The sequence below is a fragment of the Hypanus sabinus genome, assembly GCF_030144855.1.
Source record: "Hypanus sabinus isolate sHypSab1 chromosome X2 unlocalized genomic scaffold, sHypSab1.hap1 SUPER_X2_unloc_28, whole genome shotgun sequence".
Lineage (NCBI taxonomy): Eukaryota > Metazoa > Chordata > Chondrichthyes > Myliobatiformes > Dasyatidae > Hypanus > Hypanus sabinus.
In genome coordinates this window covers 130,453-151,556 of record NW_026778999.1, presented here as the reverse complement: position 1 = coordinate 151,556, position 21,104 = coordinate 130,453, and the positions used below count along the sequence as shown (strand labels likewise).

The 21,104-nt window shown below is 48.4% G+C and overlaps 1 protein-coding gene and 1 long non-coding RNA gene across 4 annotated transcripts in view; one reads left to right on the top strand and one right to left on the bottom strand.

Moving 5' to 3' along the window:
• Positions 1-21,104, bottom strand: part of LOC132385843 (zinc-binding protein A33-like) — a 139,093-nt gene that overhangs the window by 19,410 nt on the left and 98,579 nt on the right. The gene's annotated exons all lie outside the window — the stretch shown is intronic.
• On the top strand, positions 1,328-8,509 carry LOC132385844 (uncharacterized). Its single transcript, XR_009509312.1, has 2 exons — positions 1,328-1,459; positions 1,886-8,509. It is a non-coding gene; the product is annotated as an uncharacterized LOC132385844 (long non-coding RNA).

Here is a 21,104-nt window from a genome sequence, read left to right as displayed (position 1 = left end):
GCTCCTTATTTAAGAAAGGACGTGCTGACGTTGGAGAAGGTTCAGAGAAGGTTCACGAGAATGATTCCGGGAATGAGAGGGTTAACATGTGAGGAATGTTTGACCGCTCTTGGACTGAACTCTGTGGAGTTTAGAATGAGGGGGAACCTCACAGAAACATTTCGAATGTTGAAAGGCATGGACAGAGTGGATGTGGCAAAGTTGTTTCCCATGGTGGGGGAGTCTAGTACGAGAGGACGTGACTTGAGGATTGAAGGGCGCCGATTCAGAACTGAGATGCGAAGAATTTTTATTAGCCAGAAGGTGGTGAATCTGTGGAATTTGTTGCACAGCCTCAGGGTAGGGGTCGCCCTTTCAAAACGGAGATGCGGAGAAATGTTTAGATAAGGCGTGGTGAATTCATAGCCACATGCAGCTGTGGAGGCCGGGTCGTTGGGTGTCATTAAGGAGGAGATGATAGGTTCTTGATTGGACATGACAGCAAAGGCTACGGGGAGAAGCCGGGAACTGGGGTTCAGGAGAGAAAAAGAATCATCCATGATTGAATGGCGGAGCAGACTCGATGGGCCAGGCGGCTTAATTCTGCTCCTGTGTCTTATGGTTTTATGTTCTGAGTGAAGGGCAGAACAGGTGCAATGGGCCGAATATCCACGCCTCCTGTTTCTTATTTTATAAAACACGAGTTCCGCTTTGCGCCTTGTTCTCTCTTGGCCTTCTGCCGGTGGATTGCACAGGGGAGCGGTGTGAGCTCCGGAGATCAGTCAGCAGCCGCTGCGGTTATTTCATGTTCCTGTTATTTATTGCTAATTATTTATATTTGTATTTGCACAGTTTGTTGTCTTCCGCACTCTGGCTGATCTTTCACTGATCCAGTTATAGTTACTATTCTGTCGATCTTCTCTGTGTCCGCAGCAAAATGCTTCTCGGGGTTGTATGTGGTGAGTTATCCGGGCTCTGATAATAAAAGTTACCCTGGAGTTTAAGTTTCGGGGAAATTCCTTCGATTCCGAGAACAAACTGTGACTGACATCTCCAGCTCCCGGTAGCAGCCCGTCAGTCACACTTACAGCCAATCAGCGGCACTGCTGGGAGAGTCTTGCTCCTATTGGTTGAGGGGTGTCAGTGGGCGGGATGCTGCATATCGGTCCGAGGATTGGAGCTGAGAGCGAGTGAGGCCGGAGATCGGGAGCGACACTTCGGGTAAAGGCTGCAACACCGGCCGGGTGAATCCTTCCCGTGGCAGAGATTCCGTGAGATGTTTCAGCTGCACGGAGGGTGTCCGGTCTTTTCCTGCCGAGAATCAGGGGCCTGTTGTCCGGAGTTCCCTCCCAGACCCGTCCCTTCCTGCTGCTGGGAGCCCGGATCTGACCCGCAACGGCAGCCGATGGATCTCCGGAGCTCTCACCGCTCCCCCGTGCAATCGGACGGGCTGAAGGCCAAGGGAGAACAAGGCGCAAAGGTAAACTCGCGCTTTGGAAAAAATAAGAAACAGCCGCAGGCCCCTTGCGCCAGTTCAGCCTTTCACTCCGATCATGGCTGATTTTTGACCTCAGCGACACTTTCCTGCAACGTCCCATCTTCGCTCAGCCCTTCAATTCCTTGTGAATTTAGAAACCTTGTGGGGAAAAGATCCAAAGATTCGCCGCACTCCTCATCTGAGTCCTGTCAGATGACATCGGATTCTGAGTCTGTGACCTTATTCAACACCCAGTGAGGAAACACGCCATTCCTGCCCCACCCTGTCAATACCCTGTGAGACTCAGTCAGACCACCTCTTATTTCTCCAATTTTGAGACAGGCTCAGTCAGTGTAATCTCACTGAGGACACTAACGCACCCCACAAATCAATCTCTGAAAACTTCTCTTCATTCCCTTCATCCCACAGGCTGACTCCGGGAGGGAGACCAGACCTGTGCACAGTGTTCCATGTACGCTCTCACCAGGACCCCATATACCTTCAGAGGAGATCTTTATTCTTCTATTCAAACCTTCCTTCCCATTCAATGCTCTTCATTTAATATCGAACTCAAAACAGTGAACAGACACAACACAGCCTCAGCCATGAATTTAAAGGGTAGGTGTTGCAACAGTTTGAGCTTCATACCGGGGGCCACGGAGCAAGCAGGGTGTCACAAAGGGAGGAATGTGGGAGTGTTGTATGTCTGAGCCCAGCTGTGTGTGTTTGTGTATCAGAATCAGGTTTAATATCACCGGCATATGTGGTGACATTTGTTGCTTTGTGACAGCAGTACATTGCAATACATAGTAATAAGAAGTATAATCACAATAAGTATTTATAAAAGTAAATTCAAAACGTAGTGCAAAGCCGGAGGGAAAATACTGAGGAAATGTTCTTGAGTTCATTGTCCATTCAGAAATCTGATGGTGGGGAAGAAGCTGTTCCTGAACTGGTGAGAGTGTCTCCAGGGTCCTGTACATCCTCCTTGATGGTAGAAATGAGAAGAGGTCATGTCCTGGGTGATGGGGGTCCTGAATGATGGATGTCACCTTCTTGTTGCATCATCTTTTGAATGTGTCCTGGATGCTGTGGAGTCCAGTGCCCATGAAGGAGCTGGCTGAGTTTACAACTTTCTGCAGCATTTTCCGATCCTGTGCAGTGGCCTCTCCACACCAGGCAGTGATGCAACCAGTTAGAATGCTCTCCACAGTACATCTGTAGAAATTTGCAAGTGTCTTTAGTGACAGACCGATTCCCCTCAATCTCCGAATGAAATATAGCTGATGTTGTGCCTTCATTGTAACCGCATCAATATGTTGGGCCCAGGATAGTTCCTCAGAGATGTTGACAGGCAGGAAATGGAAACTGCTCACCCTTTTCACTTCTGATCCCTCAATGAGGTCTGGTGTGCGTTCCCTCGACTTCCCCTTCCTGAATCCACAATCAATTCATGATGCTGAGTGCAAGATTGTTGCTGTGACACCACTCAACTTGCTGATCTATCTCACTCCTGTACTCCTCCTCGTCACCGTCTGAAATTCCAGCAACAATAGTTGTGTTGTCGGCAAGTTTATAGATGAGCCTAGACACACAGATGTGGTGTAGAGAGAGTAGAGCAGTGGACTGAGCACGCATCGTTGAGGTGTGCCGGTGTTGATTGTCAGCAAGGAGGAGATGTTATTTCTGATCCACACAGACTGGGGTCTCCTGGTGAGGATCCAGTTGCAGAAGGAGGTACAGAGGCCCAGGTTTTGGAGCTTGTTGATTACAATTGAGGATCTGATTGTGTTGAACGCTGAGCTGTAATCAGCAGCCTGACTTGTGTATTGCTATTGACCTGGTGATCTAATGCCGAGTATGAGCCAGTGAGAATTGTTGACAGATTGTGGCGATTGGCAAATTGCAGTGGGTCCCTGCACACAGACAGGAGTTGATTGACCATGACCAACCCCTCAAAGCACTTCATCACAATAGTGAGGGACTCTGAGCGATAGTTGGTGAGGCAGGTCACCCTGGTATTTTTGGGCCCTGGTATGATTGTCGACGTTTTTAAATGTGTGTGTGTGTTTGCACGCTTGAGCAGAGAGACAGAGTATTTGAGGCTTTGCAGTTCGATGCAGGAATATTTCCAGTAATTGGTGTGCCTCGAAAGATGGGTCACAATGTTGGGCCGACCATTCAGATCAGAACGAAATAATTTACCCAGCAGACTGAGCTCACAACCCGCTCTTGTGTTTCAGAGTTATTTACAAATTGAAATGTCCAATTTAAAATGTGCAAAGTAAATTTATTATCAAAGTATACGCATGTCACCATGTATAATCCTGGGATTTGATTATATTGTAAATTCAGTAAACTCAAGAACCATTATAAGGTGAATGAAAGATCGCCCACAACAGGACAAACAAAACAACCATGTGCCAAAGACAACAAAATTCAAATACAAAAGAAATAAAACTAATAAATAACCCAGAAATAAACTTCAAGAACATGAGATGAAGAGCTGTTGATTGTGTCCATTGGTTGTGGGAATAGCAAAGTTTAAGGATCTGGTCTCAACATAGAAAATTGTTTGGTTCAGTGAATTTTTCATTGTCATCTCCCATTCTCCTTAATTTTTTTTAATCCCTTCCATGACTGACAAAGTCTTTAAGGATTGGGAAGAACTAGTTATTAAGTGTTTTTGGGACTTGTTTATCTCAGGATCTCTTGCATCGTTTGACCAATTGTCAAATAAATTTGCAGTCCCAAAATCTCACTTTTATAGATACCTTCAAATTAGAGAATTTCTACGTTTCCAATTAGCTACTTTTCCTATAGGTCCTGATAAAAATTTACTGGACGATCTTTTAAATTTAAAACCTTTTGTTAATGGTTCTATTACAGGTATCTATAACTTGTTGATTGATTCTAGACAAGACTTTTTAGATAAAATAAAAAAAAGCTTGGGAGGATGACCTAAATTGTCAGATTTCTGATGATAGATGGAATAAAATTTTTAAATGGGTTAATAAATCATCTTTCTGTGCTCGTCATTCTCTTCTACAATTTAAAGTGGTTCATCGAGCTTATATTTCTAAATAGAAGCTCTCCAGTTTTTACCCGAATGTTTCTCCACTTTGTAATAAATGCAACTCTGCTGATGCCTCTTTAATTCATATGTTTTGGTTTTGCCCTCCAATTGGAAAGTTTTGGCGGGAAATATTTCATACCTTCTCTCAACTTTTTAGGTCCAATTTGACCCAAATCCCCTTACTGCCTTGTTTGGTATTATTGCAAATGAAAATATAACTTTAAATACTCCTAACCTACAGGTTTTAGTTTTTACCTCTCTTTTAGCAAGGAGAGCAATCCTGCTTAAATGGAAGGAGTCTACCCCTCCTACACATCTTCAAAGGCTACGTGATATTATGTCGTATTTAAATTTAGAAAAGATCTGCTGTTCAGTCTTAAATTCGAAACAATCTTTTTATGATATTTGGGGACCTTTCCTAAATTACTTTTCCAATTTGTAAAGTTTAACAGTGCACAGACTTTTATGAATATTTTTTATCTTCTCTTCTTAAATGAAAATGTTTTTTTTTCTAATTATCCATTGTCATCCATAAGCTTTTTTCTTTAGTAGTTGGTAGGGGGTTGACTTTTTTATATATATAAAAAAGTCATTTTATGATGTATGACCTATCTTTAAATTTTTGATTACAGAGAGGTATACCTTTATGTGTTATGCTATAACATTTTGATCAATTTTATTACAATATTTGAATGTACACAAGTTATGTTGAAATGTATCTATGTACTACACTGTGTAACTTTTTTTTCTCTGAGTAAAAATATTGTAAAAAGAAAGGGCCTGTTGGTTGAGTGTAATAACTGTTCCTGAACCTGGGGTTGAGGCTCCTGAGGCTCATGCACCTTCTTCCTGATGGCAGCATTGAGAAGAGAGCATGGCCTGGGTGGTGGGGGTCCTTGATGACGGATGCTGATTTCCTGCGACAGCACTCCGCAGAGATGTGCTCGGTTGTGAGGAGAGTTTTACCCGTGATGTACTGGGCCATATCCACTATGATGTGCTGGGCCATTCTACTGAGGACAGACAGTTCCTGCTTTCTTGTAATTGCACTTGTGTCCCGGGCTCGGGACAGATCCTCTGAAATGTTCACACTGTGGAATTTAAAGTTGCTGAACGTCTCCACCTTTGAGCCCTGATGAGGATTGCCTCATGGGTTCCTGTTTCCTCCTCCAAAGTCCAGAACCAGTTCATTGCTCTTGCTCTCATTGAATGAGAGGCTGCTCTTGGACCATAAGACCATGAGAGACAGAAGCAGAATTAGGCCATTTGGCCCATCAAAACTGCTCTGCCACTTGGTCAATCCATTTTTCCTCCCAGCCCCAATTTCCTGCCTTCGCCGCATATCCTTTCATGCCCTGACCGATCGAAAGTCCATCAACCTCTGCCTTAGCAAAAGGAAAAGCAGCATCCGTCATCAGGGCAAGATGAGATGAGGCACCTCCCACTCCATACCCATCCATTTCTGTCCCTCCCCTCCTCACTCTCTTGCCTACAAACCTCGCTTTCATTCTTACCATTCCCTTCTCTCTCGCTCCCACCCCTCTCTCAACTCTCTCCTCTCTCTCACACTCTCCTCCCCTCTTCCACACTCTCTCCCCACACTTCCCCTTCTCTGCTTCACTCTTTCCTCCCCAGTATACCCCATTCTCCTACTCTTGAACCCTCTCTCCCCACGTTCTCTTTCTTTCACTCTCATCCCTCTCTTCCCTCTGTCTCCCCTTCCCTTTTCCCTTCTCCACCCCTCTCCAGTCTCCCCCACTCTCCCCCTCACCCCCTGTCCCCTATCTCCCCCTCTACACCCCCTCTCTAAGATCAATGATTCTGTGCTCTGTTTACACTTGTTTAGTAGATTGTTCATATCACTTGTTCTTTCATCAATTCCTTCACTCTTTGTTTTAGACTTGGGATTGTGTTTTTCATTATATATTGTACTTCTCACTTACTGTAATCCAACAAACAATCCCGCAGCATCCTCGGGAAGTTCCCACTCCCCACTGATCGAATCCTCTCATCTTGCTGATCTCGGTCCGCCACATCCACTCTTTATTATTTTCCATAGAGGTTGCCTGACCTGCTGAGTTCCTCCAACATTTTGTGTGTGTTGTTCTCCGTTACACCTCCTCCTCTCCGCCCCTTTCTTTTCCCATTTGCTGCACCTCTCTCCCTTCCTCCATACTTACCCATCTCTCCCAAGCGCTCTCACTCCCTCTGTCCCTCTCTTACCTCGACAGTTCATTGCACTCTCTCTCGGTCTCTCTCTCTCACACACACACAAACCTCTCCCCTCTGTTACTCTCGCAATCAGAGATAGGGAGAGGGATTGAGAGATTGAGAGTGAGAGGCAGACAGGCAGAGAGAGGAAGTGAGAGAGGGTGTGGAGAGAGTGAGAGACAGACAGACAGAGAGAGAGAGAGTGAGTGAGAGAGTGATGGAGAGAGTGAGAGGGAGACAGAGAGGGGGAGAGAGAGAAAGAGAGAGAGTGAGACAGAGAAAGAGGAGGGGGAGAGAGAGAGGGGGACGGATAGGGAGAGGGAGATGGAGAGGGAGAGAGTGAAATTCCTCTCCTGTCTGGTTCCATTTAGTCTTGTTTCTCCATTTTCCCAGTATCTTCAGCTTCTCAACTTCCCCCGAGCTCTTTACCCGTTCTCTCTCTCCTCGTTCTACACACATCTCATCATCCCTTAGCCTCCCAGCTCCCCACCCCCTCCATATCACCAACACAGTAGAGCTGGTTACTGACAACAGGAAGTCAGCCGGGGCGATGCAGACATTCCTGTTTACATCAACGGCAGAGGATAAGGGGGTTGAGAGCTCCAATCTCCTGAGAGTGAACACCACTAACAGCCTGTCCTTGTCCAGCCACAAGGACACTATCGCCAAGAAAGCTCAGCGGCATCTCTGCTTCTTCCAGAGGCTGAAGAAAATCGGCGCCTCCTGGACGACCATCATCTGTTTTTACAGAACACATCCTTTGCGGAAACTAGTCGTGTTGTCACGGCAACAGCACTGGCCAGCACCGGAAACACTGCAGAGAGCTGTGAACAGGTTCAGTACTCTCCTTCCACAGCAGCTCAGACAACATCCCGGTGAACCTCTTCGTTGCTGCCCTGAACACCAGCGGCGTAACGGGCTTTGAGAAGGAACCGGGTGGGTTGTTGATCAATAAAGGTGTCGGAGCTGACGTGGAGAAAGCAGCAGTATGGAGTTGAGAGGGAAATTCGAATGGTGGAGAAGACTCGATGGACGGGATGAGTATTTCAGTTCCTACGACGAGCGGTACAGAGGTGGGATGGCGAAGCGATGTGGAGGAAGCTGCGGGTGCAGGTAAGAGTGAGTGTCCAGGTAGGAGATGGTGTTCAGCAGCTTTTCACTGCTTCTTCCAACCAACAACAATTCACTCCGAGTGGATCGATCATAACTGCTTTTATATTTACTTGCAGAGGGACGATGAGCAATGCAGAAGAGCTGGTAATAGCTTTGTCCGAAAACAAAACACAGACAGTCCAGTCACTGCGATGGACTCAAGTTCACGGACAGGGTGCACTCCGTTGTCTGCTGAATCACAGCTGCGGGTCTGCACTCAAGTGCTCAGGTACCATGTTGCACGAACATTATTAGCAAAGCTGTCTGATGCAACACAGGTTCCAGCTGGTTACAGGCCATTTTGGTGCAACAAGTGAAGTACATTTCCACAGTGGTGGAGAAGCATTCCGACACCCCTCACCCCCTGTGAAAACCCTTCCAACCCCTACACCACTCCCCATTTCTGTTAACACCCCCTGTGAAATCCCTTCCAACCCTCACACCACTCCCCATTTCTGTTAACACCATCTGTGAAAACCCTTCCAACCCCTACACCACTCCCCATTTCTGTTAACACCATCTGTGAAAACCCTTCCAACCCCTACACCACTCCCCATTTCTGTTAACACCCCCTGTGAAAACCCTTCCAACCCCAACACCACTCCCCATTTCTGTTAACACCCCCTGTGAAAACCCTTCCAAACCCCTACACCACTCCCCATTTCTGTTAACACCCCCTGTGAAAACCCTTCCAACCCCTACACCACTCCCCATTTCTGTTAACACCCCCTGTGAAAACCCTTCCAACCCTCACACCACTCCCCATTTCTGTTAACACCCCCTGTGAAAACCCTTCCAACCCCTACACCACTCCCCATTTCTGTTAACACCCCCTGTGAAAACCCTTCCAACCCCTACACCACTCCCCATTTCTGTTAACACCTCCTGTGAAAACCCTTCCAACCCCTATACCACTCCCCATTTCTGTTAACACCATCTGTGAAAACCCTTCCAACCCCTACACCACTCCCCATTTCTGTTAACACCCCCTGTGAAAACCCTTCCAACCCCTACACCACTCCCCATTTCTGTTAACACCCTCTGTGAAAACCCTTCCAACCCCCTACACCACTCCCCATTTCTGTTAACACCCCCTGTGAAAACCCTTCCAACCCCTACACCACTCCCCATTTCTGTTAACACCCCCTGTGAAAACCCTTCCAACCCCTACACCACTCCCCATTTCTGTTAACACCTCCTGTGAAATCCCTTCCCACCCCTATACCACTCCCCATTTCTGTTAACACCATCTGTGAAAACCCTTCCAACCACTACACCACTCCCCATTTCTGTTAACACCCCCTGTGAAAACCCTTCCATCCCTCACACCACTCCCCATTTCTGATAACACCCTCTGTGAAAACCCTTCCAATCCATACACCACTCCCCATTTCTGTTAACACCCCCTGTGAAAACCCTTCCAACCCCTACACCACTCCCCATTTCTGTTAACACCTCCTGTGAAATCCCTTCCAACCCCTATACCACTCCCCATTTCAGTTAACACCCTCTGTGAAAACCCTTCCAACCCCTACACCACTCCCCATTTCTGTTAACACCTCCTGTGAAATCCCTTCCAACCCCTATACCACTGCCCATTTCTGTTAACACCCTCGGTGAAAACCCTTCCAACCCCTACACCACTCCCCATTTCTGTTAACACCTCCTGTGAAATCCCTTCCAACCCCTATACCACTCCCCATTTCTGTTAACACCATCTGTGAAAACCCTTCCAACCCCTACACCACTCCCCATTTCTGTTAACACCCTCTGTGAAAAACCTTCCAACCCCTACACCTCTCCCCATTTCTGTTAACACCCTCTGTGAAATCCCTTCCAACCCCTACACCACTCCCCATTTCTGTTAACACCCTCTGTGAAAACCCTTCCAACCCCTACACCACTCCCCATTTCTGTTAAAACCCCCTGTGAAAACCCTTCCAACCCCTACACCACTCCCCATTTCTGTTAACACCCTCTGAGAAAACCCTTCCAACCCCTACACCACTCCCCATTTCTGTTAACACCCCCTGTGAAATCCCTTCCAACCCTCACACCACTCCCCATTTCTGTTAACACCATCTGTGAAAACCCTTCCAACCCCTACACCACTCCCCATTTCTGTTAACACCCTCTGTGAAAACCCTTCCAACCCCTACACCACTCCCCATTTCTGTTAACACCCCCTGTGAAAACCCTTCCAACCCCTACACCACTCCCCATTTCTGTTAACACCCCCTGTGAAAACCCTTCCAACCCCTACACCACTCCCCATTTCTGTTAACACCCCCTGTGAAAACCCTTCCAACTCCTACACCACTCCCCATTTCCGTTAACACCCCCTGTGAAAACCCTTCCAACCCCTACACCACTCCCCATTTCTGTTAACACCCCCTGTGAAAACCCTTCCAACCCCTACACCACTCCCCATTTCTGTTAACACCCTCTGTGAAAACCCTTCCAACCCCTACACCACTCCCCATTTCTGTTAACACCCTCTGTGAAAACCCTTCCAACCCCTACACCACTCCCCATTTCTGTTAACACCCCCTGTGAAAACCCTTCCAACCCTCACACCACTCCCCATTTCTGTTAACACCCCCTGTGAAAACCCTTCCAACCCCTACACCACTCCCCATTTCTGTTAACACCCCCTGTGAAAACCCTTCCAACCCCTACACCACTCCCCATTTCTGTTAACACCTCCTGTGAAATCCCTTCCCACCCCTATACCACTCCCCATTTCTGTTAACACCATCTGTGAAAACCCTTCCAACCCCTACACCACTCCCCATTTCTGTTAACACCCCCTGTGAAAACCCTTCCATCCCTCACACCACTCCCCATTTCTGATAACACCCTCTGTGAAAACCCTTCCAATCCATACACCACTACCCATTTCTGTTAACACCCCCTGTGAAAACCCTTCCAACCCCTACACCACTCCCCATTTCTGTTAACACCTCCTGTGAAATCCCTTCCAACCCCTACACCACTCCCCATTTCTGTTAACACCTCCTGTGAAATCCCTTCCAACCCCTATACCACTCCCCATTTCTGTTAACACCCTCTGTGAAAACCCTTCCAACCCCTACACCACTCCCCATTTCTGTTAACACCTCCTGTGAAATCCCTTCCAAGCCCTATACCACTCCCCATTTCTGTTAACACCTCCTGTGAAATCCCTTCCAACCCTCACACCACTCCCCATTTCTGTTAACACCCCCTGTGAAAACCCTTCCAACCCCTACACCACTCCCCATTTCTGTTAACACCCTCTGAGAAAACCCTTCCAACCCCTACACCACTCCCCATTTCTGTTAACACCATCTGTGAAAACCCTTCCATCCCTCACACCACTCCCCATTTCTGATAACACCCTCTGTGAAAACCCTTCCAATCCATACACCACTACCCATTTCTGTTAACACCCCCTGTGAAAACCCTTCCAACCCCTACACCACTCCCCATTTCTGTTAACACCTCCTGTGAAATCCCTTCCAACCCCTACACCACTCCCCATTTCTGTTAACACCTCCTGTGAAATCCCTTGCAACCCCTATACCACTCCCCATTTCTGTTAACACCCTCTGTGAAAACCCTTCCAACCCCTACACCACTCCCCATTTCTGTTAACACCTCCTGTGAAAACCCTTCCAACCCCTATACCACTCCCCATTTCTGTTAACACCCTCTGTGAAAACCCTTCCAACCCCTACACCACTCCCCATTTCTGTTAACACCTCCTGTGAAATCCCTTCCAACCCCTATACCACTCCCCATTTCTGTTAACACCTCCTGTGAAATCCCTTCCAACCCTCACACCACTCCCCATTTCTGTTAACACCATCTGTGAAAACCCTTCCAACCCCTACACCACTCCCCATTTCTGTTAACACCCTCTGTGAAAAACCTTCCAACCCCTACACCTCTCCCCATTTCTGTTAACACCCTCTGTGAAATCCCTTCCAACCCCTACACCACTCCCCATTTCTGTTAACACCTCCTGTGAAAACCCTTCCAACCCCTATACCACTCCCCATTTCTGTTAACACCATCTGTGAAAACCCTTCCAACCCCTACACCACTCCCCATTTCTGTTAACACCCCCTGTGAAAACCCTTCCAACCCCTACACCACTCCCCATTTCTGTTAACACCCTCTGTGAAAACCCTTCCAACCCCCTACACCACTCCCCATTTCTGTTAACACCCCCTGTGAAAACCCTTCCAACCCCTACACCACTCCCCATTTCTGTTAACACCCCCTGTGAAAACCCTTCCAACCCGTACACCACTCCCCATTTCTGTTAACACCTCCTGTGAAATCCCTTCCCACCCCTATACCACTCCCCATTTCTGTTAACACCATCTGTGAAAACCCTTCCAACCCCTACACCACTCCCCATTTCTGTTAACACCCCCTGTGAAAACCCTTCCATCCCACACACCACTCCCCATTTCTGATAACACCCTCTGTGAAAACCCTTCCAATCCATACACCACTCCCCATTTCTGTTAACACCCCCTGTGAAAACCCTTCCAACCCCTACACCACTCCCCATTTCTGTTAACACCTCCTGTGAAATCCCTTCCAACCCCTATACCACTCCCCATTTCTGTTAACACCCTCTGTGAAAACCCTTCCAACCCCTACACCACTCCCCATTTCTGTTAACACCTCCTGTGAAATCCCTTCCAATCCCTATACCACTCCCCATTTCTGTTAACACCCTCGGTGAAAACCCTTCCAACCCCTACACCACTCCCCATTTCTGTTAACACCTCCTGTGAAATCCCTTCCAACCCCTATACCACTCCCCATTTCTGTTAACACCATCTGTGAAAACCCTTCCAACCCCTACACCACTCCCCATTTCTGTTAACACCCTCTGTGAAAAACCTTCCAACCCCTACACCTCTCCCCATTTCTGTTAACACCCTCTGTGAAATCCCTTCCAACCCCTACACCACTCCCCATTTCTGTTAACACCCTCTGTGAAAACCCTTCCAACCCCTACACCACTCCCCATTTCTGTTAACACCCCCTGTGAAAACCCTTCCAACCCCTACACCACTCCCCATTTCTGTTAACACCCCCTGTGAAAACCCTTCCAACTCCTACACCACTCCCCATTTCCGTTAACACCCCCTGTGAAAACCCTTCCAACCCCTACACCACTCCCCATTTCTGTTAACACCCCCTGTGAAAACCCTTCCAACCCCTACACCACTCCCCATTTCTGTTAACACCCTCTGTGAAAACCCTTCCAACCCCTACACCACTCCCCATTTCTGTTAACACCCTCTGTGAAAACCCTTCCAACCCCTACACCACTCCCCATTTCTGTTAACACCCCCTGTGAAAACCCTTCCAACCCTCACACCACTCCCCATTTCTGTTAACACCCCCTGTGAAAACCCTTCCAACCCCTACACCACTCCCCATTTCTGTTAACACCCCCTGTGAAAACCCTTCCAACCCCTACACCACTCCCCATTTCTGTTAACACCTCCTGTGAAATCCCTTCCCACCCCTATACCACTCCCCATTTCTGTTAACACCATCTGTGAAAACCCTTCCAACCCCTACACCACTCCCCATTTCTGTTAACACCCCCTGTGAAAACCCTTCCATCCCTCACACCACTCCCCATTTCTGATAACACCCTCTGTGAAAACCCTTCCAATCCATACACCACTACCCATTTCTGTTAACACCCCCTGTGAAAACCCTTCCAACCCCTACACCACTCCCCATTTCTGTTAACACCTCCTGTGAAATCCCTTCCAACCCCTACACCACTCCCCATTTCTGTTAACACCTCCTGTGAAATCCCTTCCAACCCCTATACCACTCCCCATTTCTGTTAACACCCTCTGTGAAAACCCTTCCAACCCCTACACCACTCCCCATTTCTGTTAACACCTCCTGTGAAATCCCTTCCAACCCTCACACCACTCCCCATTTCTGTTAACACCCTCTGTGAAAACCCTTCCAACCCCTACACCACTCCCCATTTCTGTTAACACCTCCTGAGAAAACCCTTCCAACCCCTACACCACTCCCCATTTCTGTTAACACCCCCTGTGAAAACCCTTCCAACCCCTACACCACTCCCCATTTCTGTTAACACCCTCTGAGAAAACCCTTCCAACCCCTACACCACTCCCCATTTCTGTTAACACCATCTGTGAAAACCCTTCCATCCCTCACACCACTCCCCATTTCTGATAACACCCTCTGTGAAAACCCTTCCAATCCATACACCACTACCCATTTCTGTTAACACCCCCTGTGAAAACCCTTCCAACCCCTACACCACTCCCCATTTCTGTTAACACCTCCTGTGAAATCCCTTGCAACCCCTACACCACTCCCCATTTCTGTTAACACCCTCTGTGAAAACCCTTCCAACCCCCTACACCACTCCCCATTTCTGTTAACACCCCCTGTGAAAACCCTTCCAACCCCTACACCACTCCCCATTTCTGTTAACACCCCCTGTGAAAACCCTTCCAACCCGTACACCACTCCCCATTTCTGTTAACACCTCCTGTGAAATCCCTTCCCACCCCTATACCACTCCCCATTTCTGTTAACACCATCTGTGAAAACCCTTCCAACCCCTACACCACTCCCCATTTCTGTTAACACCCCCTGTGAAAACCCTTCCATCCCTCACACCACTCCCCATTTCTGATAACACCCTCTGTGAAAACCCTTCCAATCCATACACCACTCCCCATTTCTGTTAACACCCCCTGTGAAAACCCTTCCAACCCCTACACCACTCCCCATTTCTGTTAACACCTCCTGTGAAATCCCTTCCAACCCCTATACCACTCCCCATTTCTGTTAACACCCTCTGTGAAAACCCTTCCAACCCCTACACCACTCCCCATTTCTGTTAACACCTCCTGTGAAATCCCTTCCAATCCCTATACCACTCCCCATTTCTGTTAACACCCTCGGTGAAAACCCTTCCAACCCCTACACCACTCCCCATTTCTGTTAACACCTCCTGTGAAATCCCTTCCAACCCCTATACCACTCCCCATTTCTGTTAACACCATCTGTGAAAACCCTTCCAACCCCTACACCACTCCCCATTTCTGTTAACACCCTCTGTGAAAAACCTTCCAACCCCTACACCTCTCCCCATTTCTGTTAACACCCTCTGTGAAATCCCTTCCAACCCCTACACCACTCCCCATTTCTGTTAACACCCTCTGTGAAAACCCTTCCAACCCCTACACCACTCCCCATTTCTGTTAACACCCCCTGTGAAAACCCTTCCAACCCCTACACCACTCCCCATTTCTGTTAACACCCCCTGTGAAAACCCTTCCAACTCCTACACCACTCCCCATTTCCGTTAACACCCCCTGTGAAAACCCTTCCAACCCCTACACCACTCCCCATTTCTGTTAACACCCCCTGTGAAAACCCTTCCAACCCCTACACCACTCCCCATTTCTGTTAACACCCTCTGTGAAAACCCTTCCAACCCCTACACCACTCCCCATTTCTGTTAACACCCTCTGTGAAAACCCTTCCAACCCCTACACCACTCCCCATTTCTGTTAACACCCCCTGTGAAAACCCTTCCAACCCTCACACCACTCCCCATTTCTGTTAACACCCCCTGTGAAAACCCTTCCAACCCCTACACCACTCCCCATTTCTGTTAACACCCCCTGTGAAAACCCTTCCAACCCCTACACCACTCCCCATTTCTGTTAACACCTCCTGTGAAATCCCTTCCCACCCCTATACCACTCCCCATTTCTGTTAACACCATCTGTGAAAACCCTTCCAACCCCTACACCACTCCCCATTTCTGTTAACACCCCCTGTGAAAACCCTTCCATCCCTCACACCACTCCCCATTTCTGATAACACCCTCTGTGAAAACCCTTCCAATCCATACACCACTACCCATTTCTGTTAACACCCCCTGTGAAAACCCTTCCAACCCCTACACCACTCCCCATTTCTGTTAACACCTCCTGTGAAATCCCTTCCAACCCCTACACCACTCCCCATTTCTGTTAACACCTCCTGTGAAATCCCTTCCAACCCCTATACCACTCCCCATTTCTGTTAACACCCTCTGTGAAAACCCTTCCAACCCCTACACCACTCCCCATTTCTGTTAACACCTCCTGTGAAATCCCTTCCAACCCTCACACCACTCCCCATTTCTGTTAACACCAACTGTGAAAACCCTTCCAACCCCTACACCACTCCCCATTTCTGTTAACACCTCCTGAGAAAACCCTTCCAACCCCTACACCACTCCCCATTTCTGTTAACACCCCCTGTGAAAACCCTTCCAACCCCTACACCACTCCCCATTTCTGTTAACACCCTCTGAGAAAACCCTTCCAACCCCTACACCACTCCCCATTTCTGTTAACACCATCTGTGAAAACCCTTCCATCCCTCACACCACTCCCCATTTCTGATAACACCCTCTGTGAAAACCCTTCCAATCCATACACCACTACCCATTTCTGTTAACACCCCCTGTGAAAACCCTTCCAACCCCTACACCACTCCCCATTTCTGTTAACACCTCCTGTGAAATCCCTTCCAACCCCTACACCACTCCCCATTTCTGTTAACACCTCCTGTGAAATCCCTTGCAACCCCTATACCACTCCCCATTTCTGTTAACACCCTCTGTGAAAACCCTTCCAACCCCTACACCACTCCCCATTTGTGTTAACACCTCCTGTGAAAACCCTTCCAACCCCTATACCACTCCCCATTTCTGTTAACACCCTCTGTGAAAACCCTTCCAACCCCTACACCACTCCCCATTTCTGTTAACACCTCCTGTGAAATCCATTCCAACCCCTATACCACTCCCCATTTCTGTTAACACCTCCTGTGAAATCCCTTCCAACCCTCACACCACTCCCCATTTCTGTTAACACCATCTGTGAAAACCCTTCCAACCCCTACACCACTCCCCATTTCTGTTAACACCCTCTGTGAAAAACCTTCCAACCCCTACACCTCTCCCCATTTCTGTTAACACCCTCTGTGAAATCCCTTCCAACCCCTACACCACTCCCCATTTCTGTTAACACCTCCTGTGAAAACCCTTCCAACCCCTATACCACTCCCCATTTCTGTTAACACCATCTGTGAAAACCCTTCCAACCCCTACACCACTCCCCATTTCTGTTAACACCCCCTGTGAAAACCCTTCCAACCCCTACACCACTCCCCATTTCTGTTAACACCCTCTGTGAAAACCCTTCCAACCCCCTACACCACTCCCCATTTCTGTTAACACCCCCTGTGAAAACCCTTCCAACCCCTACACCACTCCCCATTTCTGTTAACACCCCCTGTGAAAACCCTTCCAACCCCTACACCACTCCCCATTTCTGTTAACACCTCCTGTGAAATCCCTTCCCACCCCTATACCACTCCCCATTTCTGTTAACACCATCTGTGAAAACCCTTCCAACCCCTACACCACTCCCCATTTCTGTTAACACCCCCTGTGAAAACCCTTCCAACCCTCACACCACTCCCCATTTCTGTTAACACCCCCTGTGAAAACCCTTCCAACCCCTACACCACTCCCCATTTCTGTTAACACCCCCTGTGAAAACCCTTCCAACCCCTACACCACTCCCCATTTCTGTTAACACCTCCTGTGAAATCCCTTCCCACCCCTATACCACTCCCCATTTCTGTTAACACCATCTGTGAAAACCCTTCCAACCCCTACACCACTCCCCATTTCTGTTAACACCCCCTGTGAAAACCCTTCCATCCCTCACACCACTCCCCATTTCTGATAACACCCTCTGTGAAAACCCTTCCAATCCATACACCACTACCCATTTCTGTTAACACCCCCTGTGAAAACCCTTCCAACCCCTACACCACTCCCCATTTCTGTTAACACCTCCTGTGAAATCCCTTCCAACCCCTACACCACTCCCCATTTCTGTTAACACCTCCTGTGAAATCCCTTCCAACCCCTATACCACTCCCCATTTCTGTTAACACCCTCTGTGAAAACCCTTCCAACCCCTACACCACTCCCCATTTCTGTTAACACCTCCTGTGAAATCCCTTCCAACCCCTATACCACTCCCCATTTCTGTTAACACCTCCTGTGAAATCCCTTCCAACCCTCACACCACTCCCCATTTCTGTTAACACCCCCTGTGAAAACCCTTCCAACCCCTACACCACTCCCCATTTCTGTTAACACCCTCTGAGAAAACCCTTCCAACCCCTACACCACTCCCCATTTCTGTTAACACCATCTGTGAAAACCCTTCCATCCCTCACACCACTCCCCATTTCTGATAACACCCTCTGTGAAAACCCTTCCAATCCATACACCACTACCCATTTCTGTTAACACCCCCTGTGAAAACCCTTCCAACCCCTACACCACTCCCCATTTCTGTTAACACCTCCTGTGAAATCCCTTCCAACCCCTACACCACTCCCCATTTCTGTTAACACCTCCTGTGAAATCCCTTGCAACCCCTATACCACTCCCCATTTCTGTTAACACCCTCTGTGAAAACCCTTCCAACCCCTACACCACTCCCCATTTCTGTTAACACCTCCTGTGAAAACCCTTCCAACCCCTATACCACTCCCCATTTCTGTTAACACCCTCTGTGAAAACCCTTCCAACCCCTACACCACTCCCCATTTCTGTTAACACCTCCTGTGAAATCCCTTCCAACCCCTATACCACTCCCCATTTCTGTTAACACCTCCTGTGAAATCCCTTCCAACCCTCACACCACTCCCCATTTCTGTTAACACCATCTGTGAAAACCCTTCCAACCCCTACACCACTCCCCATTTCTGTTAACACCCTCTGTGAAAAACCTTCCAACCCCTACACCTCTCCCCATTTCTGTTAACACCCTCTGTGAAATCCCTTCCAACCCCTACACCACTCCCCATTTCTGTTAACACCTCCTGTGAAAACCCTTCCAACCCCTATACCACTCCCCATTTCTGTTAACACCATCTGTGAAAACCCTTCCAACCCCTACACCACTCCCCATTTCTGTTAACACCCCCTGTGAAAACCCTTCCAACCCCTACACCACTCCCCATTTCTGTTAACACCCTCTGTGAAAACACTTCCAACCCCCTACACCACTCCCCATTTCTGTTAACACCCCCTGTGAAAACCCTTCCAACCCCTACACCACTCCCCATTTCTGTTAACACCCCCTGTGAAAACCCTTCCAACCCCTACACCACTCCCCATTTCTGTTAACACCTCCTGTGAAATCCCTTCCCACCCCTATACCACTCCCCATTTCTGTTAACACCATCTGTGAAAACCCTTCCAACCCCTACACCACTCCCCATTTCTGTTAACACCCCCTGTGAAAACCCTTCCATCCCTCACACCACTCCCCATTTCTGATAACACCCTCTGTGAAAACCCTTCCAATCCATACACCACTCCCCATTTCTGTTAACACCCCCTGTGAAAACCCTTCCAACCCCTACACCACTCCCCATTTCTGTTAACACCTCCTGTGAAATCCCTTCCAACCCCTATACCACTCCCCATTTCTGTTAACACCCTCTGTGAAAACCCTTCCAACCCCTACACCACTCCCCATTTCTGTTAACACCTCCTGTGAAATCCCTTCCAATCCCTATACCACTCCCCATTTCTGTTAACACCCTCGGTGAAAACCCTTCCAACCCCTACACCACTCCCCATTTCTGTTAACACCTCCTGTGAAATCCCTTCCAACCCCTATACCACTCCCCATTTCTGTTAACACCATCTGTGAAAACCCTTCCAACCCCTACACCACTCCCCATTTCTGTTAACACCCTCTGTGAAAAACCTTCCAACCCCTACACCTCTCCCCATTTCTGTTAACACCCTCTGTGAAATCCCTTCCAACCCCTACACCACTCCCCATTTCTGTTAACACCCTCTGTGAAAACCCTTCCAACCCCTACACCACTCCCCATTTCTGTTAACACCCCATGTGAAAACCCTTCCAACCCCTACACCACTCCCCATTTCTGTTAACACCCTCTGAGAAAACCCTTCCAACCACTACACCACTCCCCATTTCTGTTAACACCCCCTGTGAAATCCCTTCCAACCCTCACACCACTCCCCATTTCTGTTAACACCCCCTGTGAAAACCCTTCCAACCCCTACACCACTCCCCATTTTTGTTAACACCCCCTGTGAAAACCCTTCCAACCCCTACACCACTCCCCATTTCTGTTAACACCCCCTGTGAAAACCCTTCCAACTCCTACACCACTCCCCATTTCCGTTAACACCCCCTGTGAAAACCCTTCCAACCCCTACACCACTCCCCATTTCTGTTAACACCCCCTGTGAAAACCCTTCCAACCCCTACACCACTCCCCATTTCTGTTAACACCCTCTGTGAAAACCCTTCCAACCCCTACACCACTCCCCATTTCTGTTAACACCCTCTGTGAAAACCCTTCCAACCCCTACACCACTCCCCATTTCTGTTAACACCCCCTGTGAAAACCCTTCCAACCCTCACACCACTCCCCATTTCTGTTAACACCCCCTGTGAAAACCCTTCCAACCCCTACACCACTCCCCATTTCTGTTAACACCCCCTGTGAAAAACCTTCCAACCCCTACACCGCTCCCCATTTCTGTTAACACCTCCTGTGAAATCCCTTCCCACCCCTATACCACTCCCCATTTCTGTTAACACCATCTGTGAAAACCCTTCCAACCCCTACACCACTCCCCATTTCTGTTAACACCCCCTGTGAAATCCCTTCCATCCCTCACACCACTCCCCATTTCTGATAACACCCTCTGTGAAAACCCTTCCAATCCATACACCACTACCCATTTCTGTTAACACCCCCTGTGAAAACCCTTCCAACCCCTACACCACTCCCCATTTCTGTTAACACCTCCTGTGAAATCCCTTCCAACCCCTACACCACTCCCCATTTCTGTTAACACCTCCTGTGAAATCCCTTCCAACCCCTATACCACTCCCCATTTCTGTTAACACCCTCTGTGAAAACCCTTCCAACCCCTACACCACTCCCCATTTCTGTTAACACCTCCTGTGAAATCCCTTCCAACCCCTATACCACTCCCCATTTCTGTTAACACCTCCTGTGAAATCCCTTCCAACCCTCACACCACTCCCCATTTCTGTTAAC